Source organism: Lagopus leucura, unplaced genomic scaffold, assembly GCF_019238085.1.
Source record: "Lagopus leucura isolate 7727_CA_CO unplaced genomic scaffold, USGS_WTPT01 Super-Scaffold_73, whole genome shotgun sequence".
Classification (NCBI taxonomy): domain Eukaryota; kingdom Metazoa; phylum Chordata; class Aves; order Galliformes; family Phasianidae; genus Lagopus; species Lagopus leucura.
In genome coordinates, this window is record NW_024962252.1 from 76,925,366 (window position 1) to 76,947,500 (window position 22,135).

The following is a 22,135-nucleotide window of genomic DNA, read 5'->3' on the forward strand; positions in this document are numbered from 1 at the left end:
TTCTTTTCTTTTCTTTTCTTTTCTTTTCTTTTCTTTTCTTTTCTTTTTCTTTTTCTTTTTCTTTTTCTTTTTCTTTTTCTTTTTCTTTTCTTCCTAGATTTTGGATCATACAAGTCCCTAAAGGGTTCTGTGAGAAGAAACAAGATGATGCTTTCTTGAGAGATGAACACCACCTCAGCATGACAGGGATCCCACCTTGGAAATTTCCAAAGATGCAATCTGCCCTGTGGGGACGATTTTCTGTCAAATTGTTACACAGGGATCAAAGCTGAGGCTAGGTGAGGGTTAGAGGTTCTGAATTAAAATCCCAGCTTTGCACTGACCTCCTGGCCTCTTAGGCCATGCATGAAATGACAGTAGCAATTACTTGCTCAGTGATCCTAACAGAAAGCGTTCTAAAAGTGCCAAGATTTTTGTATTTTTTTGAGTTTTCTCACTAATACACCTTCAATTTACAACCATTCCTAGAACACAGACCAGAAATTTTTCATAACAGCCTCAGTGCTATTAAATAGATGAAAAAAAAAATTTATTCCATACAGTTACTCTTATCTAATCCATCTCTCCTTTTCACTCTACTGCTTATTTCCTCTTGGGATCCAAACATGTCACAGGTATTCTAATGTAACAGTTGCTGTGGCAGTGCTTTGGATCAGAAGGATCCTAGTTAGTCTTCTTTATGTTGATAGCACATTGGAAAGGGATGGGATTTATCTCTTTAGATAAACAGGGTTTCAGTCATGTTTTGGTTTCAGATCCAGGATAGCTTTTCCTGGGGAACCTGCACTCCATGGCCATGGCGCTGCCTCCTCGCTCAAGCTTTCATGAGGTGCTTTCAGCCAGCATTTTCCCTCAGAAAGCCTTTCCATGGCAGAGAGAAACTCTACCGGTGTTAAAAACGAGCACACTCATCAATGCCGTAGGAAGGGAGCATCCCCGGCTTCTTTGCCCGCGATCCCCCCTGGCGCAGCCGCCATCTCGGGTGCCGCGTCCCGGGCACGGCGCCATCTTGTGGTGCCTGCGGGCTGGCGCAGGCAGGCTGGCCGTTGCGCCGGGCAGTGCAGGGGGGGGCCGGTTGTTGGGGACATTGCCCTTGCTGCTATGGAGAGAAGAGAAAGCACTGTGAAGGAACAACCGCTTCAGAACCCCGTGAAGCCTCTCTGGGATGTGCCTGTGTGAGAGCTGCAGCTGTAGGGACGGTTACCACCTCTATATTGGCATCACCCCGAGCCCCAGCTCCTCCTCAGCACGTTGGGAAGTGCTTTCCCAGTGCAAACCACCCAGCAACACAGGACTGCCTTACACTCGTTGCTGAACAGGTAAAATAGTGTGGTGTTGAATAAGTATTTGCCCTGTTTAGGATGAGCCTACATCTAACCCCATCTACGTGTAGACGACTGATAATATATTTTCCACATTTCACCAAGAATTAAAATCCTCGGTCACCTCTTTTCACTTGTAGCCCGGCTTGTGATAATGTGTTTTCTTGTGAACACCGAGCTGCAAGCGAGTAACTGTGAAAAGAATCTGTTGACCCTCTCCATCATTCCTAAAATGCTGGTGATGGTGGTGTGAGTCTGAGGGCGGTGGGGAAAACTGACTCACTTCTAGTTCTGAACTGGCCTCCCCTGCTGCTGGGCAGCACCAGCAGGCACCAGGCACAGAGCAGCTCAGGTAAGCACTGCCAGGAAGGCTTCTGAAAGCTTACATACCTCCCAAGGCTGGAACCCAATGACATTTATAACAATGTGGCAAGAGTCAGTTTCAGCTTTGTCATGCATCTTCCATTAGGGAGTCTCTCTTCAGATGTCTTCTCACCAAAGCCTTATAAAAAGTGCTATTTAGGCCTCAAGTATTTCATATGATTGGATGAAATGTTTTCGGAGGTGCACTCTGTATTCACAGTGTTATGAATATGGATCAAAATATCTACACTTCAGCAGATATATAATGTATACTTTGATGCCTATAATCATCTGAAAATCTACTTCTTGGTGTTTGGCTTGTTTTTTCTTACTTCTATTAGTGCTGGCAAATGAAGTAGTTATCAAATAATTACTGTTATTTATTAGAAAGTGCTAGGGTGAAAGCATCAAACAGTCTAATGCATATTCTGCTGTGTTGACTTATTTGATGAGACAAAGAAGTACAAGACCTCTATGTGAGCCCCACTTAAGCCGTGGACCTTCAGGAGTGACAAAAGCGCACTTTCATAAGTTTCCACTAAAGCCACATGCCTTGAGTATATAGGCCAATCATATTTTTACGCCTCACACACTAGACCCTCCCTGGCCAGAGTAGGAGGGGAAATTTATTACAGAAGGGCCTCAGGATATGCCCCCTTGTACGTGGTAAGCATTGCTGTAAATGAAGTTTTATTTGTGGTGTAGATTAGATGACAGTACCCCTGGCAATTTGTCTAGGGCTTTAAAATTTTCTCTTTTGACTTGCACTGGGAATTAAATTAAGCAGCTGAACTTTGCTTTTCTACTCACAATCTGTCTAATCAAAGCAGGAGATCCTCCTGAATACCTAAATGACCAACTTGCTGGAAGGAGTCCCTGATAGATTTCTCTTTTAAATTTAGCACAGCCCAGAATAGTAACTCTTACATAATATATACACAGCAAATATGGGAGTTGCTATAATTTCAGTGATAGACTGCAGATTTTCTGCCTTGCAGAGTAACCAAAGCAGACAGTGTTGCAGTCATTCCTCATTTAAAAATCTCGAGCGAATAAGATTGTTCTTATGAAGCAAAGGATAGTGTTTCCTTTAGGTATCAGAATATTGACAACCAAGCAGACAGTAACACATCCCTTGTTGTGTGTCCATGAGTGTTACTGTGGCCTCTGTTTACTTCAAAACCTACAGGTTCACTGGTCCACCAGTTTCTGAGGAAAAAGGGCAGGAAGCAGGAATTTGCACTCTGTTGGTGACAGTACTAAAGGAAGTGTAGTGCTTAGATAAATATGATCCCTGCTTATTCACAGCTAATTATGTCTGGAGTATATACTCTTCCATGCAGTCTGTGCCTCAGGTAGGAGATCCTAAACGAGAAAAGAACAGGAATTGGACCTTTCTGGCATAGCGTGTTTGACAGAGATCTGGCAAGAAGGAATGAAATAGACATTCAACCTATTTTCACCCTCTCCTGCTTTCTACTTTCCCCAGCTTGATACTTCTCGTAACAGTGAACCCCAGAGCAACTGCAGAGTCTGTACTTCATATGGATTCATTTCAGCCTGATACCTGTTGTGTTTCAAGGAGTGAATCCATGAAATACTGCATTCTCTGAGTGATCTGTCTCTGTTAAGCTGACAACTCTTGGGGACCATAGCTTACCAAGCTGGGTAGGATTTAAGTGCTTCAGTAGGCAGGACACCAGGGTACACTGGCCTCCCAGAGTTGCTCAAGTGAGGAAGCAGCAACGACCTTCACAGTGCTTAGTCAGATGGTAGTCGTCATGAAGATTCTTGGACATAATTTCTATTTCACTGGAACCCACAGACAAAATGTCCTAGAACTGCTGGCATCTTGCATATAGAGTGCAGGCTGGATGAATATTTGGCCCCATGTCACATGATGAGACTAATTTACACAGTGGAATTTGCTTATCTAGGAAACCTGGATAGAAACAGGAACATGTCAACTAAGCAGTTACCTCCATACTCAGAAGCTGAGATGAATCTTACTGACCTATGGTCCTTGCCATTTCCCAAATCCTTAAAAAAAGAATAAATCTACCAGAGAAAGCACTAAGGAGTTAGGCATGTTAACCTCAATTTTGCAGAGTCATCTTTGTAATTTTTGATCTGATAAGAAGTATCCCCTCTGCTGATTTGATAGGGTGCCCTTTCTTAGATAGGTGTAAATGAGGATACAGACAAAGCAATGTAACCAAAAGCAGCTCATTATATAGAAGAAATGTGTCAGTTTCATTATAATGTTGTTGATGCACTTACTCAACTTCATGTTCGCTTAAACTTTGCTTATGCTTGTGGTCCCCTCCAGAAACACAGAGTATGCACATATATGTATATCTGCACTGGTTGATCTAATTGATGTGATGCTGTATTTTTAGCTAAATCATTTAACTCTTTAATGAATATTTCGGTGTGGCATTTTACTATCCCTCAGACCTGCAGCATTGCTCTGATCCTGCTATCTTGCCTCTGTTAGTCCATGACTGTTTTCTCTGATACAAAAAGTTGGGGACTGAACATGTGCAGAGCCTTGTTTCCTTTCTGGTTTCCTACAGACTCTGGGTGTTCTTGATCCAGAGGGCAGTGCTAAGTGAAAAGGTAGCTTGAATGCCAGGCATTGCTATTCATAGCCACGAGTGCACTCTTTCTGCTCCTACAGTACGAGGAGTCATAGACCATCTAGGTCTGTCAGATTCTGTGTCTGTATTCAGTCTCATGATAGCTGGTCAGAATAAAATTTGTCAAAGGGGTATAAATAAATAAAATAAATAGAGGAACCTGCCATTGTGTTGTCAATAGACTGGCAGTAAACTTCATGGTGAGGTGGGGAAGAAGACTTCAAAAAATTGAACTTGAAGGCTGCAGCCTTTCTTGGGGGTCCAAAAGTCTTGTTAGATTTCAGGCTATAGCTGCATGGTTTTGACAGTGAAGGGCAGCAAGCTATTGGGTGTACTGGATTCTCTGTTGTTTGTACCCTATGTCAAGAGCAGATGCCTTCCTTGAAGTTGAACTACATTTCAAAGGAGAACTCTGGGCTTTAAATAGGAATTCCTTTGTTGTTTTATTTGGTCAGTCCCATGGAGATAGTTGTACTAGAGTATCATAATTAATACAGTTGAAACTAAACAGTTTGAGGCTATTTGCTAATAAAAATGAACAATTTTGACCTTAGTGGGGTTTAGCCTGCGTTGTAGGCGTAAGCAGCCACTGTGAAGCAGTGGGTGTGCAGTAGTTTGCTGTACATCTGATGGTGTGCAGGCTTCAGCAACAATTCCAGCCTTCCTGCAGTCTGGGTCGTATTTGGGAAGACCGTGGAAAGACAGTTATATCCAAAAGTGATTTTGGATATAAAATCAGCATTGAAGTGTATAATTCCAATGTAAAGGTTTAAAAATCCCAAAACTTTATTAAAAGGGTTAGGTGAGAGGAAAGATTTATTAATAGCCCTGTAGAAGACATTTTAAATAATGCAAATACCTTTTATAAAGCACAGTACTGGAGTTTATAAAATTAAGTTTATATAGTGAATATAAAATAGTGAAATCAAGCATTAAGTATTTATCTGATCCAGTTGCCTAGAAAAAAAGAAATCAACATCCAATATTCCACATGTAAACAATCTTTGTGTTATAGGATTTTTAAGTGGTCACAGAAAATTCTGATAGCAGATGGTGCGCTGATTCTTCCAGGCTTTATTCTCTTTTCACTGCCGTATTTGACCATCTGTCTCCTTAGCATCTGCTGAAGTTCTCCCAAACTAACGAATTCTCTAATCCAGCACTGTCACTGTTTAAGTCCTTCTGATCGGTTATTACTAAGAAAAGACTTTCTCCAGTTTCATCTTTGTTTAAAAAGACAGCCCGTTGAGCACTCCTGTGAGAGTCAGGAGGTGTGCCTGAAGTTTGAAGCAAGTTGAGGTAAAGAACAGAAATTTTGGAAGTTATGCTCTCAGAATGCAGTTTGTGAGTGTACCCACAAAAAGGAAATGGGATATTTTTGGTCAGCTATGACTCAAGACTCACTGAACCACCTTATTTCATATGGAAGTGATCTCCTCTCTGATGTCCTGAGGCTGTGCAGTACTTCAGAGGTAGTAGGACAGAAGAAGGGAGCAAAGCAAAAATTGAATTGTAAAGAATATACATTAAAATGAAAGAATAGACGCATACAAAGGTGGTGTTTGAGAGTTAATGTCTTGCTGAGACTGTCACAACTTCTGCAGTGAGAACTGCTTTTGTTATAACATGTATCACAAAATACAGTTTAGTAAAAGGGCAGCTGCCATTGGACTGTTTGCTTCTTTTACCTCTCCCTTATGCAGGATACTTCCCAAAGAACAGCGTGTGCACTAAAATAATTCTACAAAAACAATAGTTTCCCTTGCTAAATTCAAATATTCAAAAACCACAACTTTTTCAAAATTTCAAAATGATGGTTGGCTGAAAACTCATAATGATTTTCTTTTTATGCAACTACAGGCCCTAATGGTCTTCAAATCGCCATCTAGTTTCTGGGCTTTAAATCTTATTCTGGGGTTTTCATAATTATGAGAGCTCAAAGCTTGAAAAGAATGCGTTACTATGTAATTGTGTAATCATGACTAGCAGCTGTCATATGCAACAGGATACCAAATAACACGGTGAAAATAAAGAAATAAATGGGACATTCATAGCCTAGTGTTGAAGAAGGATATAATGGATATGATGCCCAATTACTCAGTTCCCACTCCTTCAGGCAGCGAGGAAATGACTGCATTCCTGGAAACAAAAATATCTGAAGTTACCTTTGGGTGCACACTCTGGGGCCGCAATAACTCTTTACTGTGAGCCTGAGCATCCCCAGGGCTAATGTAGTTTGTGTTCTGCTTCTCAAGGTCCTGTGAATCACAGATTATACAGGGCCTAGTGAATACCAGCTGTGTTCCTGATCTTCCCTGTGTGCTGGAGCAGAAAGAAAGGCCAATGTGGATTTACTACACCAGTTTTTCATCGCCTGAAGGGGCTCTTGGTACAGGTGGTACTCTCAGCAGATTACTCCTCTGTTGTGTAAAGCTGCTTCAAGTTGCCAGAATAGATTTCAAGACAGGAATTGCCCAAGTGAGATCGACAATGCTACTAAATGAGCTGGTTTATATATCAATATCTATCTATATTCTAATGCAAGTTTCTTTTTGAAATGGGGGTAGAGAACAAGTCTCCTGAAACACAGAAAGTCGTGCTAAAAAGTGAGGGGAAAAGTGCTTGAAAGAACATATCATTTTAAATCTTGCATACAACAGCTCAAATGTTTTGGGACACATAGACATCTCACAAACATGTGAATAATATTTAGTTTAAAGTGACATTATCTTTTATTTATACTTGTTTAGTGAATCCAAAACATACGGATATTTTACTGTTCTAAAGATAAACGAGCTTTGAATCCAAATATGTTATAAATTAATTAACATATTTGGACACAATATAAATTATTTGATGAAGGTTTGTAGAAGAAGCCTGTGGCATTTCAAGAGGTGGAACTTCAGAGCCCTTTCTGCTAGTTTTCTTATGCTGTAGCATCTTCACCATTGTTTGCTGCTTTAGTGCAACTGCTACCTGCTCACCTCTGGACTCCACACAGTGAGTTTGCGATTCATAAGCAAATGGAGGTGCACGTCCAAGCAGCCTACTGAGCAGTCAGGCACTTCCCCATGTGTGCAAGCACTGTAGGAGTCTGTCCAGTGCGTGGACATTCCTTGAAATGTCACAGAGAACATCAGCTGCTGAGTCCTCCTCTCATCTGAGCTCTTTACACAGTGGTAATCATGAGCTGGGTTTTCTCTCTTTGTACTCACTTGATGCTGATGCTGACCAATCTCTTCACTCTGTCCACCTCAGTATAAGCAGGATTTGCTGCCCTTTGTTCTCTCAACATGGCTGTCCTGAGAAATTGCACATACATGTGCAACTTGCTAATCTAAATACCAACAACACTTACTGTTCCTATAGTTCTATCCTACCTTGTGCCCCTTCTGGTAGTTCCACAGCCAGACAATTCCTATTCATACCACTCTTAGCATTTCTATTACAGCTCTCCACAGCAGCAAAAAACTTCTCTCAGTCAAAGTATGCTTCTTTGAATCTCCTGAACACTTATCCGTGTTTTCAAAAGCCACTTCCTGCTCTTTGTTCCTTCTCTTTGACTGGGCTTTTTCCACCACTCACCCCCAGCTCTTACAGACCACTGGGTGCAGCCATACATATCTTTTATGCCAGACCTATTTAAAAGGAAGACTGTTAATGTCTATGACTCATTTAGATTTTTTTTTCCATTCTCAGGAAGTTATGTGACCAGCTGTGGTAGCAAATTGCAGATTCTCTGTATCCTGAACATTTCCATTATGCAGCCATTTTATAACCTCATCCAGCATTCATAAATTCCAAATAAAGAGATTTTTGCATCTGTCATTTTTAGGTAATTAAGACAAGCTTTGACCCCACATGAGCTTACTGAATTGTTTGATACAGACCTAAATGATTACTGCCTAAAACATGGGGAAATTCTGTTCCAAAATGCCTAAATGGGCCTAATATATGTGCTTATCACAGAACCATAGAATATTCTGAGTTGAAAGGGACTGACAAGTATCATCAAGTCTTAACTGCTAATGTGCCTAAAATATGTGAAGAAGTACAAAGTATATGATGCTCCTTTGCTGTGCATTTGACATCATTTACAAGGGTTCCAGGTAGAGGTTTATGCAACCATCTCACTTGGTGGTTGCTGGCAGTAGTGTAAGTGATTAAGCATCAACAGTACGGAGTCTGCCCAGTTTTTTTTCTGTCACATATCCTTTGTTAACATGAAGAATGCCTTATAGAAAGGAAAAATGACAGCAAAGAAAAAACATGTCAGTATTTGCAGTGGGAACAACTTCACATTCATTACTCAGGGGGAGGATTGAACTGTGGAGATTTGTTCATAGAAACATACATAAATAACACCAAAAATTATGAGGTGAAACTCACCTGTAGGAAAACTGCAGGTAAACAGGTGCCACTCTGCAGGAGTTCTTTCCTCTCCCATATAGTGATGGCCTCCTGTGACTCGAGGCATTAATACACCATGAGCCAAAGCTATTTCTGTAGTGGGGAAAACTGACACAGGGGTACTTACTTGTACAAACCCTATTCAATTCAATGAAAGAACTGGAGCAAAGCCCCAGAGATTACTCAGCATCATAGAAAAGGTTATGGTTCAGCTCACCACTAAGCAGAGCGCTTAGTGCCATTTTTGGAAGTACAAGAAAGTTAAGGTGTTGGGGCTCTGATTTTCTCTTCTAATACTTAAAGAAAGAAGCTGTCTATGTAAGGAATGGAAAAAAGTCTGCATAGGAAAAGTGAAGACAACAGGGAATATATTATGGGAGATGCATTATTTACTGTATGCTCAGATATTTACTCCCATTTATAAGGGTGTTTCTAGGTAAGAAATGATGGTTTCTAGGTAAGAAAGTTCATGTATGTCTTAGCTTTGCTTGAGGCTATAGTGTTGGGATATGGAACATAAAGGAAGGTCTGAGAACAGAAGCAGATGTCATCTTTTTCCATACTGCAGATGAGCAATGTGTCAAGAAACATTTGCATATATTAAGGGACATGGTTTAGTGGGAAAATACCCACCAAAGTAGGTAGGTAGATGGGTGGACTGGATCATCTTGGAGGTCTGCTCCAACCTTGGTGATTCTATGGTTCCACGATTCTGTTGTTTGTTAGATTAATACTTTATTCCTGATACATTTCTTAAATCTGCCACAGAGTTTTGTCAGCCATTTTTTTTTTTTTCCCCTGGGAAAAGTTTAGCAAGGAGAAGCATCTGCTTTGTCTTTGGACCACCTCTGTTTACAGGCTTGTACTGAGGGCATGGACAAATAGATAGGCCACTATGTGAGGGCTGATACAAAGCAGCATTTTTCATTCTTTTTGCTGGTGGCTGAATGTAAATGAAAACTTGCATTCACTGTGGTTTGAAGAGAATTTAGGGTTACTATGGTTTCTTTCTGTTCTGCCACTTATTCATATGGCCTATTTTTCAGTCACACTATTCTTTCAGTCTTCACTGCTCTGATGTCCTTGGGTGAAATACAGAGCTGTTTCAAAGCTGTTCTAATTGGTATAGCTACTTCTGATCATCTTTTATCTGCAGGGTATATAGAAAACCTGTATTACAGTGCCACATAGAACACTCCCCAAAACCTCCTCTAGTCTTAAGAAATGGAGTAAGAAGCAGGTACCAGAGCTCTTGCTTGCTGCTCTAGGAAAGATGTCTACATGGTCATCTGCACTCCAGAGCTTCAGTTTGCCACTAGTTCACCCCAATGGAGCTTGGAGCTTTGCCATCACTGAAAATAAAACCCTTGGCATGAAGCTATGACAGACGCACTGCTTCTCCACACTTCAGTGTCCCCAACTCTACATGAAGCTAATAGTGCTTGCCCATATTTTTGCCTGAGTGATAGATGTGCACCTGGCATTAACATTTGTATAGCCATTGGAGATCCCTGGATAAGCACATTAGAAACGTTACTATTTATGTACTTATTCACTTGCTTGCTTTATCAGCACGGTATCTAGATGCTGCCGGCCCACATAAGAAAGCAGGATTGGAAGGACATCCTGCTTCAGTTCAGTTCCACTGCCACTGCACATATACATATAATTTCTGTCACAAAATGACAAACCCGTAGCTAGGTAGGTAATCAGGATCGTTTCTCCTCCTAGTTCCACAAAAAGGCTATTAGAGGCTCTCACTCTCTAAGAGAAAGAAAAAAAAATCTCAAAAATTTCAGCCCAAATATATTGGTGACCTATTTACACCTTCATTGTTTTTGTTGTGCAAACACATCGCCTTTAGTTTGCATAGCTCTTGTTCTTTCCCAAACTAAAGCCACCCGAGGTATTTCTGCAAAGCGATCCCATCTGCTCCCAGCCTTTTTTTTTCTCTGTTCTTTCTCATTACAAGTAGCCCATTCTCCTTATTTCCCTTTAAGCTTTCTCCACAGTTGTGCAATTCGCAGTTCACCTGCATGCGAGGGACCAGAAATCGCAGGGTTAAAGTAGAACCTCAGCTGCGGTCTCACGGATGGGATACTGCCGTGGCTGCCGTAGCTCTCTGCAGCGCATAGCTTGGATCCGTCCTTCTCAGCCTCTTCCAGACTGACGACGCCCCAGCTGAGAGCGCAAATCGCGCTTACTCATCCCTAGGCGAGCGGTTTCGGACCCAACCCGCTGCCATTATCACCCTCAGCAGGCTTCCCTTTCCTCCTGCGCGACGCCCGGCTCCTCACGGATGCCGGCCGTACATCATATGCGTTCTCCACCGCCCCTCTCCCGCCCCCAGACCCCTCCGATGGAGAGCGACCGAAACCGGGCGGCTGCCGGCGCTCACGTAGGCAGGGGGGCGGGGCGGCGGCCCCAGGAAGCGGCGGTCAGGGCCGCACGTAGCGGGGCTCCCCGCGGCGCCGCGCCGCCCCGCCGGTCACGTCGGCAGAGCCGCCTCAGGGCGTCCGGCTGCGCCTCCGGCACCCCCGGCTGCGTGACTGAGTCGGGACGCGGGGCCCGCCGGCTGCCCCGCCTCCTCCTGCCTGCCTGCAGCCCTCCCCTCCGCTTTCAGGGCACGTGCGGCATGCCCCGGCTTTGCCCTCGGCTCTCCCTGCGCTCGGCTCTTTCTTTCCTGTCCTCATGGCGCTGGTGCTTCTTCTAGTTCCTTTAGTCCTTTATCCCCCTTCATGCACTCCTCCTCTTACTACTCATACTTCCACTGTACGTGCCAGCAGCTGCCATCTATTTCATGTCAGTGTCCAGGAAAGTAAAACCAAAGAAGCAGAAAGCTGGTTTCCTGTCCTGAAAGGAATCCTTACTGCAAAGTGTAGAGCCTGACATTCGGGTCTGCTTCTGCTACCATCGCTCTGCAGCTACAACAAATGTGATCTCAGAGTCAGGGAGCAGGACAGGAGACAGTTTCACAAAAGCTACTGACTCAGTGAAGCGGGCTCTAATATTGAGCAACTGGAAGAGTGCTCTGAGTCATGCCAGAGACCAGACAGAATCCTTCCTGCTCTCAAGATTTGAATATAAGAAAGTGCAGAATGACCTGTGTCTAACCCTCATCCTGCTTCTGCTCTTTATTGCAGCATCTAAGATTGGCCTTGAATGAATGGATATTGGCAGCAAGCTGTCTCTGAGCTTTAAACCTCTGTACAGTGATTGTGTTTGGGAGAGAATCCTGTAACTGGCACAGTTCAGCAGAACTTCCAGACTGTGACTGTGAAGGGTCTCTGGGAAGACCTGTTTGGAGGGACTAAATTGATTTGTTCCAGTGTTGTTTTTTTTTTTTTCCCCCACAGTAGTGGTAGTATCAACGCGTTCTGAGTTTCACTTTCAATCAATTAATATCTCTCAGTTTTTAGGGTGGTTATAAAAATCTATGTGAGTCTGGTTGGATCCCCTCAATCATGTACCCTCAAAGAGAAGTGTATCAGACTGTACCACTCTGTATGGTTCCTCACCATATAGAAGATAAGGCATTTGTTAACAGGCAGATCTTAAAAGAAACCCATCTTTCTATTATGGCAAAATTTATGGACTTTTTTCAATGTCTTTACTGTGTCTTCAAATGTTTGCAGTCTTAAAAGAAAGAATCTTTGCTCCTTCATGCTACCCAGTGCAATCTATCTGTCCTTTATCCCAGCATAGGTGGTATAATCAGCTGCAATTTACAGAGAAGTCACAGGATTGGAGTGAAAAAATTGATATTGGTGTCTATAATTGTAGCCAATAATGCAATTGTCATCTACAGTGAAAAACATATGCTTCTATGAAACTTTTCATGAAGTAACACTAATCACTGTTTCTGTCTTACAGTATTTATTTTTTTCCAATGTGATGACAAGAGAAAAACCCTCATGTTCCATGAGTAGGATGGGACACCTCCCTACAAGGACAGGCTGAAAGATCTGGAGCTGTTCAGCCTGGAGACAAGTAGACTCCAGGGAGACCTGAGAGTGGCCTTTTAGTATCTAAAATGAGGCCGCAAAAAAGAAGGGGACAGATTCTTTGGCAGGATCTTTTGTAATAGGACACAGGGAAATGGTTTCAAACCAAAAGACGAGTGATTAAGATTCAGTATAAGGAAGACGTTTTTTAATGTAAGGGTGGTGAGGCACTGACACAGGCTGCCCAGAGGGGTGATGGATGACCCATACCTGGAGATGTTCAAGGTCAGGCTGGACAGGGCTCTGAGCAACGTGATCCAGCTGTGGGGTCCCTATTCAATGCAAAGGAATTGGACTAGATAACCTTTAAGGGTCCCTTCCAACTCAAATGATTCTACGATTTATGAAAAAGGATTAAGATGGAGCTAAGGCTTTAGCCCATACCAGCAGCTGGCAGTGCTTTTCTGCCATGCATGGTCTTCTCGATCATCTAGAGTTTCTTCTCATGCCTAGGAAAAAAAAAATCCCTTCAGGAACCAGATCTCCAGAATAATTGGGAATCTACTATCTGGTCTTCTGTTGAAATCATTGTTTTTCTCTCCATACAGCAAACAGTCATGTTGTAGGTTTATGTTTTTCCTGGAAAAAAAAAAAAAAAAAAAAAAAAAAGCCCAAATTAAACTGTGTAGGGAGACCAGGGATTGTCAAGAAAACCGTGCCTAACATTCTTCTTTCCTCTAGGACTTTAAGAGATCCATGGATTGTAATATATTCATCTTTATCCTCACTTGTCTATCCCCAGGAGAGACACTTCAGTAAACAACAACTGAATGAACCACAAGGTCAAAGGGAAGCTGCAAACAGAGATTGTAGAGATGTTAGAAGGCACAAAAAACTCCCAGAAGGGGAGTGACAGAGGCAGCTGAAGGTGCAAAGGGATGATAAGCTTCAGGAGTGGTTGTCTTGCTTTTGCTTTGCAGTAGCAAATTAGTTGACTGGAACTGCAGCATGGCAGAAACTTTCTTACTTCTTCCTGAAGTGAAGAATGCCAACTTAGCTGCAAAGCAAAAGCACCCAGCCAGTAACACAGATGTAAAATCCATTTTGTCTGCATCAAACTCTAAATCAAGCATAACACTCCTAGTTCACAGTCTAACTGCTGTAGAAGTTCCTTATTAGTTCGAGCCTAGCTGATAACCCAGACTTGCACATGCAATAAAGCATAATAAAAAAACAAGCTTGGAGAAGAGAAGGATATAGGGTGACCTCATTGCAGCCTTTCAGTACATAAAGGTAGCCTATAAACAGGAGGGGAGTCAAGTCTTTGAAAGGGTAGATAACTACAGGACAAGGGGAAATGGTTTTAAGTTGAGGGAGAGAAGATTTAGGTTGGATATCGGTGGAAATTCTTTACAGAGAGAGTGGTGAGGTGCTGGAACAGGCTGCCCAGAGAGGTGGATGCCCCATCCCTGGAGCTGTGCAAGGCCAGGTTGGATGGGGCCCTGGGCAGCCTGGTCTAGTATTGAATGTGGAGGTTGGTGGCCCTGCCTGTGGCAGGGGGGTTGGAGATTCATGATCCTTGAGGTCCCTTCCAACCCTGGCCATTCTGTGATTCTGTGACCTCCTATCTGAATTGCAGCCATGAATGTGGTAAGGACAAGCATTTCACACCAATAGTTGCTATGGTATACTGAGAACCAATAGAAGTGTGTGGGAGAGTGCCAATGAATTACCAACTAATGGTACTGCTCTGTTAGGAAACCATTCAGCTAGAGTTTGATGGTATACATTACAATTTCCCTGAATATCTGAATATTCTAACACCACATTCTATCTTTCTTGTACTTAAAGCTATTTTTCTTTTCTAGCATGGATTGGAATAGCAATATTCTAGGCGTTTCTAAATCAGCTGCAGAATATTTCTTTAAATTCAAGATGATAAGTAAGATACAATTTCGAACAATTTATATGTAAAATCTCTTGAGATCATTGCTGCTACTTTTTTTTATGTCTTCAGAAACTTGTTCTTAGCTCATAGTCCAGCCACCCAGAAGAGACTTCACAGAATCACAGAATTGTAGGGATTGGAAGGGACCTCGAGAGATCATGGAGTCCAACCACCCTGCTAAAGTAGGTAACCTACAACAGGTCACACAGGCAGGCATCCAGACAGGTCTTGAAAATCTCCATGGAGGGAAACTCCACAGCCTCTCTGGGCAACCTGTTCCAGTGCTCCATCACCCTGACTGTAAATATGTTCTTCCAAGTGTTTGTATGGAACTTCCTATGTTCAAGTTTTAGGCGATTGCTTCTTGTCCTGTCACTACGCACCACAAAGAAAAACCTTGCCTCCCATCTCCCTTTGGATATTTATAAACATTAATCAGTTCCCCCTTCAGTCTTCTTTTCCCCAGGCTGAACAGACTCAGATTACTCAGACTTTCTTCAAACTGGAGCTATTCCAGGCCCTTTATCATCTTTGTGGCCCTCTCTGCTGCACTCCTTCCAGGAGACCCTTGTCTTTTTTGAAGTGGGGAGCCCAGACCTGGATGCAGTATCCTAAATGTCAGTATCCTAAATGTGGTCTCATCAGGGCAGAGTGGAGAGGGAGGATCACCTCCCTTGACCTGCTGTCCATGCTCTTTTTAATGCACCTTCTATTCAGCACGCTGCTCCAAAACTGAAATGCTGCTCTAACTATTCCAGGAACACTATCATGTTGTATATTTGGCAGCTGATAGCTGTTTTAAAATCTGACATGTGAGCTGGTATCCCTGAAGAGGTATTCTGTATCAAATGAGAGCTGAATTAAGCTAGGATTAGGTTTTTCCTTGTAACCTTTGCCACTGGTAAATTACAAGCATTTATGAAATATGTGGTATCAGAAGAATTCTTTACTGCTACATCTTTAAACTTTTTCAGGGGAGTACTTTATAGATTAGTTTTCCTATTTTCATACTGAGTAATCCAAGAAGGTATTTCATGACTTCAAAAGAATTCCTGGAACAGATCTCAAGTGGAGAACCCTGTACAGAATAAAGCTGTTGTTACCTAATGCTTAAGTTACAACTCTACTTTCTAAAGTGTCTGCTAAGTCTGTGCTACTGAAAGAACAAGATAACAGTGGACATTCTTGTATGGCTCCTCATCAGGTGTGTTATAATCAGGCATGTCATAATAGATTTCTTAACATCACCGGCTTCGTTTTGCTTTCAATTGGATAATTGTTACAAAACTGCCACATTCCTGAGACAACTAGAGCTAATTTTTTTTTTGCAGCTAGGATCCACAGCCAGCAGTCTGAATAACAGAAGACTCATTTCAGAGCTAGCTGAGTTTCCCCACAGCTGTACTGCCATCTGGCCTGTTTCTTTTACATCATGCTCCATGTCTCATTATTCTTTTCCTATGAGCTGTCCTTGTGTCTATTAACCATCAGAACTGCTTGTTTTCCCTTGCACAGGATTTGGTCCTCTAATCTCTTCTTCAGTTTCTTCTAATTTGTCTGGTAACAGGGCATCTTTGATGTGCCTAAGTGGGTATTCCCTTGCCTTAGAAAAAAATAAATGTGGCCTTTGTAATAAAGATTCCACCCTTAGCTCTGCCCTGCTTATGTTGCCCCCCAGGGAAATAAATTTGGAGCTATACACTCCAGCGATGCAGTTATAAGATATAGCAAAGTATTCTGGAAAGATGACTGGCTGTGTGTAAGCAACCCAGAGAGACTGTAGGAGTAACTGAGCTGTGGGCCTCTCCTGCTCCCAGCAGAGGGTTTGGCAATGTCTTTGAAGTAGTACACAGTAAGCAGCTGGAAAGGGAAACACAGAAAAGGAAGGAAGATTTTTGCATGGTGAGGCTGCCTGTTGGAGGACACTAATGAGCCAGAAAGTATCTGGGAAGAATTTTGGGCAAGGAAGGCAGAACTGCCTCCTTTAAGCAAATCTTGAAGCTGTAGATTGAGAGGTGGTAAAAAGAAGCTTCCTCCAGCTCTGTTGGGCTACGGGGAGAAGGATGTCCAGCTGAATACATTGAAAGAACTTTTATTGAGACATGAAGATGCTTCAGGATTACATTTGGAACTGGTGGGTAGTGAGCACACATCTGGAACTCCCTGCCCTTCCTCACTGCTTTTCAAATAGACCTACATGTACTGGTGATGACTGCAGCCAGAGAAAACACATTTTCTGTTCATGTTGCTGTTGCCTTTACTTCTCATCATACTAGCATTGCAACATGGTAAGCTCCATATCCAGCCTCAGCTTTTCAGACTGAGATGTTTGATTCAGCCTGAGGTTTTTCTGTTTTGCCTTTGGCTGGTTGTTTGTCTCACCCTCACTGTTGGATAATTTGGTTCAAAGATTTTCATTTTCCCCCTTCATCAGCCTGTACATTTCATGATTTCCAGCTTCTGGTGACTGGAGACTTCTAGTGTTCAAGACATCTTGAACTTTACATCAAGACATCACGGAGAATTTCCCACAGTTTCCCCCTAATGCATTTTGTAGGGAAAAAGAAAAACAAAACAAAACTGCTCTTATTCATTGCCTATAACCAAGAGAAACTATCATGTTTATGTGTTTTGGTTTTTTTTCTTCCCAATCTAGTTAACTGCAGCAGATTACTCACAATAAATCTCCATGAAAACACATGGGGCTTACAAAGACTTTCTTCTGAACTATGGAGTCAAAGGGATACGGCCTTGTCAAGTTACTGTACCACATCCCCATGAAGAGAGCAAGGTCTTTGACCCAGATTCTTGATATCAAGATGGAAAAGACAGAGGAAAATTCACTGACAGTGAAACTGAGGATGAGATTAAAGTCAGATTTGTCATTGGTACAGATCTAATGAATGATGCTATACAGTGTGCAGATTTAATCAGAGGCTGCCCATTTACAGTCCTGGTATAGCAGGAATCCATCATACAAAAGCCAGCTACACTTTCTCCTTCAGAATATACAATTTTGGCTTCTTAAAACTGTAACAATTTTTTAAACTGAGATAGGCATCTATTTTGCAGTTTCTTATATTGTTTTTCACATTTTTCCAAATGTTTTAGCATCTCTAGACTGCATGGAGTGGAGCCTATCAGTGTTAACCAGTTAGGCTACCTTAATGATCATAAACTTAATTATTGATTTAACAGTCATTCTTGCCTTTTCCTTACTCCTTGATTGAAATGTTTTTCCCTGCCATCTGCGTCAAATGCTAAACCATTAATACAATATTGAATTCTAAATGATGGCATGGACATCTGTCTGGGTAACTGACGAGTTTACTTTATTTTTCTCAAATAGAAAGTCAATAATACTTATAAGCAGAAAAAAAAAAAGCTAGAGCAAGCTAGTCTGTTTTCTCTCCCACCCAGTTATTTAAAGCTTATCTCACTTTTGGGTCCTGCTGTATCCCATGGACTTCTGTCTCCCAAATTCTTCATGCCCATGACTAACCCTTTGTAGGTTTTTCTCCTTGTTTTTGGTAGAAAACAACTTTGTACTGAGATATCTAGTTATAGCTGCATTTGAAGCTTTAAAGAAAGACCTGGTAGGTACTTTCATCAGCTTGTGTGTAAACCTGCACAGTTCTGTGCCCTTTCAAAGCAATGTCAGTTGAGGTAAGTTGATGGATGTAGTCTGAAGATCTGTTTATTTAGCAAGTAACTGCAGGCAGCCCAAACAAGAGTTTTCATTAAAAGAAGAGTCAGACAGAAAAGGCAAACACCCAAGCTGTTAAATTCTGTTGTAGTTCAAAGTCTATGTTAAAACAGGAGAATAAACATGGGAAGGGACAGCATTACTCTTACCGTTGAGAAGTTAGGCACAAAGAGAAACTAACTCTGGACTCATAAATAGCAGCCTCTGTTTGTCAAGCCTCTCCTTCACCCTTGTAGAAGACTCAGCAGAGCCTGCTCAGTGCAGTGCTGTGACCTGGGCCAGCAGAAGCCTGGTGGTGTTGATCTCACTGATGCCACTGTGCTGCCTCTGCCACCCACCCAGCTGCACCAGGGCTGGGTATGGCAGGCTAACAGGGCTTTTGTCAGAGAATCCCAGAATCATGGAATAATTAAGGCTGGAAAAATTTGCCTCTCCAATCTGGAAAGTTTGATGAAGTATTATCCATATCTATTATTATAATTATTATTTATAATTGCAATTATTTATAATAAATAATATATAATTATTATTATAATATTGGATATTACGTGTAGTGGAGCCAGGTCAGAATGCAATTCACCTGGGAGCTGGTTTAAAGCTGCTATCACTCAGCCGTCTTTACTATTTTCTTTCCTGCCTGCCTCCTGTTTACTGGCTTCTATAGTGGAGGAGATACAGTTTTTTCCACATCATTCTACATGCTACGAAGTAGTCTTAGTTCACCCTCCAAAATATTCATTATTACCCAAAAGACCTAGAGAAGAAAAGACTTAAGGAATCTGAAGAATGCTCTGATGAAGTTTTCCTGGGTTTTAATAAGGATTTCCATATCATGTCACATATTGATCATAACAGATCAGGTGTTATTTGCAGGTATGTTTGTTTGCAGAACAAGTCATGGAGTTGTTTTTTTGTTCTGAAGGAGATCTGATTATCATTATAACATTACATTTTGGCAGTCTTTAAAGCATGAAGGAATAAGCTTACATTTGAAATAGTAAGATGATGAAAGAAAGCGAGGTGGAGCAAAAAGCAAAGTAGAAAATGGCAATAATGTTTGGCATACAAAAGGAGAGACAAAAGGGCTGGAGGCGAAAGAGCTGGAAAAGTGGAGATGACAGTAGTCAAGCAAAGGATTATCAACCCATCCACAAATACTTTGCTAGTCTCTCAGGCAAAACAAGTCTTTGCGAAGTTGTGGAAGAAGAAGTGATATGATTTAAACACAGCCAAGATATAAGGTAGTATAGGAGAAGAGACAAGGAAATATGGGGTACTGCTTATGCCTGGTGAGTAGAAAGATGATGCTGCCATCTGTGATGAGAGGAGAAGGAGAAGGGAAAATGGGAAGAAATTTGAATGTTAGTGAGCTTGAAATAACAGATCTGCATCAAACTAAGGTGTTACAGTTAGCCATACAGCAAAAGTTTTTTAAGAAAGCCTCACAAGGCTTTCTAAGGTACTTCTTTCTTCATGCCATTTCTCTACTCCCTATGAGCTCAACAGCTGTGTGCAAGTGTGTTGAAAATATCTGATTATTTTGCCCCATCCTTAATGAGTTTTCATTTCTTAAAAGAAACTGTTCTAATCAAGGGAATATCAAAACAATGTCCCTTTAGCAGAAGATGAAGCAAATCAGACTTTGAGAACTGAACAGAGATGAAGCAATTATGAGAATTGATCTTCACAGAAACTGGGGTGGGAAAATATCTAAGGACAGGCAAGCAATTTTCTCTTGCAATATACACAGATAGGAGATAATATACGCAGATAGGAGAAACTGATCAGGGTGTTTGAAGTACTTAAAGCCTATTGTTTTCCAGAGGGAAAGAAAAAGCCTACGATGTAGAAAAAATGGACAAGTTGTTTTTGTCTATAGTTTATAAAAGCTTGGACTTGGACAGTTGCAGTTTTTGGACAAAAAACTATTGATAGTACAGAAGAATCACCAAACTTGGTGATTCTGTGATTCTGTGAATCTCATCAGAGATGAAACTGTTGCCTTTCTATCCCAATTTGCAATAAGGAAAACAACAGTGACAAAATATATGGAATTCCTTTTATGATTGCAGAAGAGTTACCAAGTGAAGTAAGATAACAAATAATCAGGCCAATTCTGAAACATGAACATTACTGGTATGAGCAAAACTGACAGGATACAGAACATACCTATTCCATACAGCTGAGATATGCAAGGATGAAAACATCAAAACTTAGTTTTCTATCTAGTGTGCCAACAAAAGGCATGCCACAGAAACATCTCTGGTCTTTAAAGCTAACTAGTTAGAGCCTGTTTTTGGAAGACATTTTTAGAACATTTACCTGATTTTTCTTGAACTGTGTATCCTGCAAAGTGGCATCACTGAAATCTCAGCAAACATAGAGCCTGCCTTGAATGCTCTGAGGCAAGAACTGTTGAACAAAAAACTTAAGCAAGTAGAAACTAGAAGCTGGCATGTTTGAAAGAAAAGGTGAAGGAACCATTATAACAGTTTACAGGAGGAAAGAGGCCAACTTTTTTGTCCACAGATGGACGTTATATACCAAACATAATAGAATCAAATGAAATGAGAAGGGAGACATCATTTATGCTGTTGGTTTATAATAAAAAGCAGGTACTAAAGAAGCCTGTGTACTATGAGGTGTCCAGAATAGCAGAAACAACCATGTGGATTTGCTGCAACCCACTTGGTCTGCATAACGTTGTTCTGCACAGGTGCTAGGTGCTCAGTGTAGATGATTGCTGTCCCAAATCAAAGGGGAAGTCACCTGCTCTCCTCACTTGGAAAGATAGCATATCAAAGGAATGTCCCAATGAGAGACTATCTGCGTTAGAGCTATGTCTCAAGGGGTATGTGAAAGCTTATCAGAAATGATGACATCTATGCAGAAAGCAGCACTCAAACAGCAGCTGAACTAGTCAGAGCTGCAAGTAACACGGACAAAGTGAGGACAGTTACTTTAGTGTACCACCTTCATCTCTGCCATATTTTACTACATTTGGTAGGAATGTTTGTTTCCTTCAATGGTCACTGGATGAGGATTTGACCTGTTCGTTTCTTCTCTTCATAGTAGATAAAAAAGCACTGGTAATGCTTTTAGAATGGTCAGTAGCATCACTAGTGGATTGAATGCAGGCACATAAAGTTTTTATTGGGAAGAGGTAGCTCCCATTGTCTTTGTGTGATGTACACAAAGAAAAATAAGGGATTGCAGATATCTTCCTGTTTTGAACAGTGACGCTAAGAATTGTTAGTAAGAAAGCCACCATGAAAGAAAACCTAGATAAATTTTATCAATGTATATGTATGACAGTACTGCTGTACTGTATTGTAAGAGGGAAAAAAAAAAAAAAAAAAAAAAAGCCTTATTAATTTTAAAAACTTTAAAAAAAAGGGCCATCAGAGAATCTGGTAATCTGGTAAATTTAACAAAAACATTTCAAAGCAGTTTCTACAGAATTTACTATGGAGAAAGAAGAATGTAGCTTTTTTGGGGTGAGGTGGGTGGAGAATGATCTAATGTAACTTAGTCATTCTCAAAAGATTTAAAAATAAATCTGATTTGCCTCTCCACCATTTGTTATCGTTTTTGACTGACAGTAAGGTACATAGGACTGCTAAATACAGCAGCAGTATTGTTTGGATTTTTTTTTTTATAATGATCTGAATGTCAGCTCAGTTGTGGATCTCATTTAGAAGATCATGCAGCTAAAACAACAGAATGGACTCATTTGTTTTGGATTCACTGTCCAAACCACCTGACATTTTGTTCAGCTTGGACAAGTTAAGGTGAAACCTGAA

At 41.4% G+C, this 22,135-nt stretch overlaps 1 protein-coding gene across 2 annotated transcripts in view; it reads left to right on the top strand.

The window, feature by feature from the left end:
- Window positions 1–1,076: 1,076 nt before the first annotated feature.
- TMEM247 (transmembrane protein 247) overlaps window positions 1,077–22,135 on the top strand; it is a 36,335-nt gene continuing 15,276 nt past the window's right edge. For both annotated transcript variants that reach the window (XM_042886245.1, XM_042886255.1), the window contains exon 1: window positions 1,077–1,319. The gene's annotated coding sequence lies outside the window, so the exon portion shown is untranslated. The remainder of the gene's footprint in view (window positions 1,320–22,135) is intronic.